The sequence below is a fragment of the Pseudochaenichthys georgianus genome, chromosome 16, assembly GCF_902827115.2.
Source record: "Pseudochaenichthys georgianus chromosome 16, fPseGeo1.2, whole genome shotgun sequence".
Classification (NCBI taxonomy): domain Eukaryota; kingdom Metazoa; phylum Chordata; class Actinopteri; order Perciformes; family Channichthyidae; genus Pseudochaenichthys; species Pseudochaenichthys georgianus.
Genome location: NC_047518.2, coordinates 2,433,974 through 2,441,983, shown reverse-complemented (window position 1 = coordinate 2,441,983; position 8,010 = coordinate 2,433,974). Strand labels below are relative to the sequence as shown.

The 8,010-nt window shown below is 41.0% G+C and overlaps 1 long non-coding RNA gene across 1 annotated transcript; it reads right to left on the bottom strand.

Moving 5' to 3' along the window:
* Positions 1-5,231: 5,231 nt before the first annotated feature.
* On the bottom strand, positions 5,232-6,601 carry LOC139435444 (uncharacterized). The gene is made up of 3 exons (XR_011644679.1): positions 6,530-6,601; positions 5,656-5,735; positions 5,232-5,318 (listed from the first exon to the last, which is right to left on the bottom strand). It is a non-coding gene; the product is annotated as an uncharacterized lncRNA (long non-coding RNA).
* Between the last annotated feature and the right edge of the window lie 1,409 nt (positions 6,602-8,010).

The following is an 8,010-nucleotide window of genomic DNA, read 5'->3' as shown; positions in this document are numbered from 1 at the left end:
CCCGGATAGAGATTTTGGCACACATCCCAAGTTGATCAGTGGGGTCATATTAGTCTACAACAGTTGAGATATTCTCTCCTAAATTAAGTGCATACATATCTAACCCAGGTCCTAGACTAATAGTGTTTATCACCTTCTGAGGGAGTCCCACTGTATTCAGATTGTACCACTCACGGGTCAGGCCCATAGTGCCCCGCACTCTGGGCGTGGGTGAAGGATCGCCCCCCCGCCTGAGACAATCTGTCCCTGCGTGGTGGGGGCTGCCATGGCTGCCCGCACAACAGCTGATATATCCCCGCCAGCCCGTACGTTGCGGGCTAGGGCGGAAACATCAGAGTAAGTGTGTGGCGTTGCTCCTTCACTCTGGCCAGAGTTGGGGGTAACAGAGCCAGGGGTGGGAACGCGTACAGAGGACCCGGAGGTCAATCGTGTACGAGTGCGTCCCCGCCTAACAGTGCGTTTAAATCGTGCATTAAAGAGAACAGCTGTCATTGAGCATTTTTTCTTTATGCGAACAGATTTAACCGTAACGCACCCACAGCGGACTCCCGATCCTTGGATGAGGAGTCCAGTCTGCATAGAGTGGTGCACCTTTGGACAGTAGTTCTGTCCCGAGGTGCATCACTCCCGGTACCTGTGTCGTTCTCAGAGAGAGGAGACGTCTGCCGCTCCAAGGGATCAGTTTGTGTGCCAGTGTGTGTGACTGGAGACAACGCAACCTCCCTTGGCGGTTCATACACGATATCGTGTTGTCTGTCCTCACGAGGACATGGTGTCCTCTGAGAGAAGGCAGGAAGCGTTTTAGGGTGGGGAACACCGCTAAAGGCTCCGGGTGATTTACGTGAGCCCGCTGGAGGTCTCTGCTCCAGAGACCCCTCACCGGGCGACCTTCGTAAATACCCTATCAGCCTGTCTGACCTGCGTCCGTGGTGACCACCTTCCATGAAAGGACAGCACCCGTAGGCGCGTCCCGCACTAGAAAAGTCGGGTGTAGTGCCACTACGCATTTCATAATAACCAATACTCTCCGCACGCCGTGGCGCGCGGGGTTTAGTTTTATTATGAGACCCATGTTGAGTGGGTGCTTTACGAGTCTGGGTAATCTGACTCTGCTCGGTGGGCTTTATAGATAAAACCCTCCTTTCTAGGAGAGAGAGAGAACCTCTCTCTCCAGAATATGGGTTGACTCTCTCTGGGCTTGTGAAAACAGATAAAGTGTAACTGTTTTGAGAAGCCCAGGCAGATGTCGTGAGTATCTCCTGCTGTATGCTCCTTAGAGCATATTTTAAGCTGTGATTAATCTGATTAAAATTGTTAATCGTTTGACAGCCCTAATATATATATATAAACTGTGTGCTGTTAATCTGTTTTTTGAGGTTTTGCTCTCTTGTTACTTTTAACCATACAGGTGTGATTTCATAGTTATTTTGTATGTTATTGTCAAAGGAACAACATGAGCAACACTTTATACTTAATTTGATATTCCTCATGATCTGAAGCATTTATTACTCTCATTTATTTCCCTCCCATAGTGACTGTATGGATAATCGGAGACAGCTATGTCCGGCGTGGAGCCCAGAGAGCTACAGAGACCATCGGCAGCAACCTGGGCCTCGACCTGAGGGTGTGCTGGTTCGGTTGGGGTGGACTGCGCTGGAGAGGTGTCCTCCCTTTCTTTTCCTACTCCCTGCGAGGAAGAGCAGTCCCGGATGTCCTCCTCATCCACTGTGGTGGCAATGACTTGGGGGATGTGCCCAGTGTTCAGTTGCTGAACCAGATGAAGGAGGACCTGCACCAGCTTCACCATCGGCACCCTGGCATGAAGATCATGCTCTCCCAGAGGCGCCGGTGGAGGGCTGGTGCAAATCCTGTCAAAATTGACAAGGCCCAGAAGTTTGTTAACAGTGTTATGGCTACTTTTGTTCATAGCCTAAATCAGGGGTGGGGAACCTCCGGCCCCCGGGCCGTATACGGCCCGCGAGACAATTTGGTACGGCCCTCGAGGTAATTTATAAACACGCAAAAAAGAAAAAAATTAGAGAAATCTAGAACGCAACAAAATTAAACAAGTGAGTGCCTGTTTTTCCTAGCCAAGGTCAGAGTCCTTGAACACAACACGAGCCTAACGTGTCATCACGTGGTATATGTCTCGTCTGACAGAGGTGCAGTTCTGCCGGAGAGCACCAGAACGCCGCTCCGGCACTTCCATAAATTGCAGTACTGATAAGGAGCCGTACACATGCCGCAGTTTCTGCGTGGCTGTGTCTTTAGTTGAAAGCCCAGTGGGGATCTGTTCATCTGTCATACTGATCATACAGTCAATAACTTTGTTGTTATTAGCATCTGGTTAGCTAGCTATGCTAACGAATATAAGAAGCTTTTTCTACAACCAGTGAGGTAAAGGCACATCTTTATATGATCATTATAGTTATAAAAAAATAGGAGAATAAAGTAAACAGGTATAAAATAGTATATGACGGTAAAAAAAGTTGTTATTAATAAACAAGAACACAGTTTGAAAGGGGAGTGATTTGTTAAATATCCATAAAGAAAAATAAATCTGCTTACAGTTCTGTTTCATCTGGGTGTTGAGAGATGTATCCATTGATCTCTTAATGTTGCTCTCAAAGTGCACCAGATTGATGCTTTTAACTTCAACATTAAAAAAAAAATCTTCCCGGCGGAGCATGCCCCCCCCTAGAGGAGATTAGCTCCCCCCCACTTAAATCATTTCCACATGGATAGGAAACTAAATACTTTTGCACACATCTTGTGTCCATATATTTCTGTTTTGGTAGTCATGCCACAACCGTGCACGTGCGTGCATGCAGGCATGCGCGAGTCATGGTAAAATATCTGGATTAAGAGGTTGTTTTTTCTTTGCACAGCATGAAAGAAAGGCGAAATGAATCTGTGATTTTAGTATTTTTAAGCAGAGGTCCAAAACTTGTATACGGCCCTCGGATGATATTGTAAAAATGTAAATGGCCCTTGAGAGGAAAAAGGTTCCCCACCCCTGTTCTACTGCTTACTGAAAATGTTAGCTATCACATCCAAATGGGACTATCAAATGAAAGGATAAGCTTACCATACAATACAAAAACATTACACATTAAGGCTCAAATATTTTCCCAAGCCGTAGCAGTCTGAAAAGAGTCCCAAGTTTAAAAACACAAAACCTTGACAATGAATATTACGCTGTCATTTATCATGACAATGCAAACAACAAGAAGGTCTCCCCTGGTCCCATGTATTTTGGCATCAATGTCATAAGCATACCATAGGCTGTAATTATGAAGTGCAATACCCACAATCCCTACAGGGTCGAACGTCACAGAAGATAATACCTTTTAGAGAGTTTCTAAATTGTTCAGTATGCAGATAAATATTTGTTTTACAATAGAAACATTTTTCTCCATAAATGTTCCCACATGTTGTGAGCATCAACTTTAAATCTTTTGTCAACAAATAAAAAACATCTTAATTTCCTTTACGACAACATTTTGTTTATAACACCACTACATTAACAATAAGCATAGGAACATGATAAATGTCAACATGCAGGCTCTGTCCTGGGAGTGGATCAGGAGTCGTTGGCAGTGGTGTCGGAGGGGAGAATGCTGAGGAAACTCCTCGGCATTCTGGACAATGGGTCTCACCCCCTGCATGCCACGCTGGTTTCCTACCGGAGCATGTTCAGCCACAGACTGAGATCACCGATAACCACCACACAGCGCCACAGGAGGTCTTTCCTCCCAGTGGCCATCAAACTCTTCACCCCTAAGTAAAGGGCCCTGAGAACTTCCACACCAACACTATGTGCAACGACTCGCTGCACCCTCGCTGCGAGGGGGACCCAAGTTCCCATCAGCAAAAACACGTGGGTTTGCTATCCTGGCTCCAAAATGGTGGAATGAGCTCCCCATTGAAATCAGGACCGCAGAAAGCTTACACACCTTCCGGCGCAGACTGAAAACTCATCTCTTTCGACTCCACTTCGAGCGATAGAATGACTAACAAAGAACTGCTAACAGAGCACTTATATACTAATAAAGGACTGGCTTAGCCAGTTGAGCAGCACTTGAAACGATTGGCTCTTTGAAACCTGATGTTCTTATATGATTCTGTTTTCCTCAAGGTTGTGTCTTCCTGGTCGAATGTACTTATTGTAAGTCGCTTTGGATAAAAGCGTCAGCTAAATGCAATGTAATGTAATAATGTGCAATATATCTATATAATTAACATCATTGCAATTACACTCGCTGCTATATATAACTATGTGCAATATTATATTATATTATTATTATTATTAATAATGCTATGATAATGTGCAATTACGTAACTGCCACTACCTTTTAATTTTTGCACTACTAACTACTGAATACTGCTAATAATGATTGCATTGATTGTGTGACCATCTATGTTTCTATGTTTCATGTTGTCGGTGGATGTTTGATTGCTCTTTTTCTGCTGTGTTTATTGTGTTTGTTGTATTTTATTACTGTTACTGTTACTCTGGCACAACAATTTCCTTCGGGATGAATAAAGTCTTATCTTATCTTATCTTAAGATTGTGCTTTTACTCTTTATTTAATCAAATCTATTTCACATTGAAAGTTACATCTTGCATTTTATGAAAAGTAAAGGTTTCGAATCATTGTATGACTCAAGTACACTAGAAAATAAATTAAAGATGTGCAACACCTGTATCAGTAATTAAAATGATATAACTTATGCACAGGCTTGGGAGGGCTACTTGCCAAAAACACAACCAGTAACTTCATGTGAGTATCAAGATATAAAAGTAATGTAACCTGATGACTTTATTTTTCTTTTGGATTACCTCAATATCAAATGCAATGCAAATAAACACAGGAGAGAAGAAATATTAATATGATTGTTTTACTTATATGTATAATATAATACCATAAAGCAGATTCAGGCAGTAGGTATAGATTCACAATGAAAGTATTATCCTCCAGAACATACGGCTTCCAGAGAAGAGATACCATTTGATCATTTTACAACAAACACTATATGCTCTTTTTAGGTTTTGAATAAGATTGTAATCCTGAGTTTCCCTATTATTAGAAAAAGTCAAACTAATCCGATTACATCTCTTCCTCTTTATCTAAGGATTACACTTCCCTTTTTCTCTATAGGATCTCGATTCGTGTTCGATGTAATCCATTACTATCTAAGCCAATACAAGTCATCACTTTTGGAAAATTGTCTCAAGTTATAAATGATGCCTTCAATGTCTTTCACGTGGAGAAGACATCCCATTGGCCGAGGCGTTGCAACTTCCCTCAAGCGTCCTACATGAAAGAAAGATCACATGTTAAAAATGTGTGCACAAACTATTCAGTATGACCCGTCTTAGTTTAAAGCCCAAGTGTAAGAGTGAACAGAGGCGGAGTCTGTGTGTTGGCTGCTGCGTCCCAAACCAACATCCTCCTCACAAGCATTGGCTGTTGGAATGTCATTACGCTGTGGAACAAAAAAGGCTTCCTCAGGTGTGCCTTGTATCATAATGATATTGCTCTGATCAGCAGCAAGACTGTTTTCACCACTACCATGGTCTCCATCTGCAACCTCCTCATTGCTATTAACAGTCGAACTAGGAGTGTCACTGACCTCGTCATTGCTACTCACCTGCTTCTCCTTCCAGGCTGTTGTTCTTTGGTGAAATACAAAATGGTGGGCACTGCAGTGTTTTTCAGGCATCTCCTTCCCTAATAAAAATAATAAACAAAAACACATAAAATAACTTTTTGAGGTCTGTAGATATTCAACTTTCTTTTGAATAATGTTGTTTTAAATGTAAGAGTGCATTATAAAAGACAATAGAGGGCCAACATGTTAACTATGCAGTTAATCCATTCAACAATTACGTGTTTCCAAGATTCAGATTCAAAGGATTGATGTCATATGCACATAGGCTACAGTGTAGGAATGGCAATGAAAATCATCTGTCCCGAGCTCCTCCAACAATGCAACAGTTATATAAGACATAAAACAATAAAATAAATTAGTGCAGGCAGAAATCTATATACACGTAAATATAATAAGACATATGCAAGAACAGAATGTAAAGATAAATATTGTAAGATGAAATTAAATCCTTTTTTTTACAGTGATAGCTGTTAAGATAATTAAGTTATAAGATGACAACAGATGAATGAATGTTGCTATTAAAATAATGTAAAAAAAGGTAATATAATTCATCTGTTTTAAACATAGAGTATGTGGGGGAAATGGCAATTCTCTATCTATGATAAAGAGTCTTTGCATAAATTGAAGAGAAATGTGATGGTTTGCAAAAAAAAAAATCGATTTCTATGTTTCTATACTTAACTGGCAAAATCTTAATTTGGCCTTTAATTAAAAGAACATTACTCATCACTGATGTGCAAGCTGTGCCATAACAATTATTTAGCATTGTATGATGTATAACATGTATTTAATTAGTAACAACAATTTACACTCACAAATGGAACCAAGTTATTTTTAAAAAAAGGATCTGTACCCATGAGTCCGTGCTGAAGGGATGACTCTCAAAGTGTTCACTGCACAGGCGAGAAGAAACGTTGGGGGTCCATTTATTCCTCCGGATGTTCAGCACCCACTGGTCCAGCCTGTCTGGATCACAGGTCCTAAAGGAAACCTTTATTCAAAAACACATGAAAACCGACCCAAAGACAACAGGAGGGTTAATGCCATATTCACTTAATAACGCATGAACAACTTTTACAAATATTTCTATATAGTCTGTGTTGGTAAATGTAATCTAGGTTGCACATTTCCTGCTGAAATACATGCATGGGCCTACCAAGTTACTGCGTGGCACTTTGGTTTTGATAAAACAGTGTAGTTCCACTATATAAACGTTACATTCATAATCAAACGAGACAATATGCAAGATAAATAGCTATTTGTTGTTATTCTTAATGCTTGTCATTCACACGTTAAGAAAATAAAATAAGTACCGATACATAGCAGAACAATTGTGGCGATGTTCAGCTTAATAAACCTTGTTCAACATAATTTCTTTAGCTAATACTATAGAAGGCTGCAGGCGAACCAATTCCGCGTTTCGCTGCATTCCTTGATCTCCAGTTATAACGCCGGGCTCCGCCGCTGGCCGAAGCTAACGGAGCCGTAAAGGGCTAGCTACGGCTCCGGTTAGCTACGGCTCCGGTTAGCTCCGGCGGCCACCACTGGGATAATTGGGTCCCCTTTTAACATTTGCTCCCATTTAGCATTATGGGCGTCATAGCCATAGACTATACAATTCTTACCCAAGGCTGAATCATAAACTAAACTGTATATATATATATATATATATATATATATATATATATATATATATATATATATATATATATATACACACATTTATAAAGGGTTACGTCCTTAGCTGGCTAATAAGCTACATAACAAGCTAAGCTAACAAGCACACAAACACCTGCTAACGGGGTTAACATGTATAATATTATCATTTTACTCACCGAAAAAAGCTGAGAGTAGACTTCTTGGAAGTTCTGTTAGTACATTCAAGCGCACAGCACGACATTTTAATTGTCTGGTATTTGTAATAATATTCCCTAAAAGGCACAATCACCACGAACAAGGCTAAAGCTAAAGGGTCAAGTACAGTACTATGACTAACTAACGTTGTAGCCTCTATGGTTGTAGCCTAGCAGAGTGGACAAGTTGCTGTTAGCTGACAGTGAGGCATGTACGTGTCCATCAACGTGACCACGCCCTAATTTATGCAAACACTTTAAGACCTAATATAAATAAAAGGGTCGCGTTAGAAAACAATTCACTCACAGATCCATAATCATGAAGGTGGAATCTAACTATATCGAAAATAAAAATGTATGAAGCCAGGGGTAGAAACATGTTTTTTTCTGCTGTAAAGTTGGGCATTTTAACATGGGGGTCTATGGAAATTGCTCCTTTCTGCAGTCATCTCCTATCGGCCAATATATGAACTGCAGTGTG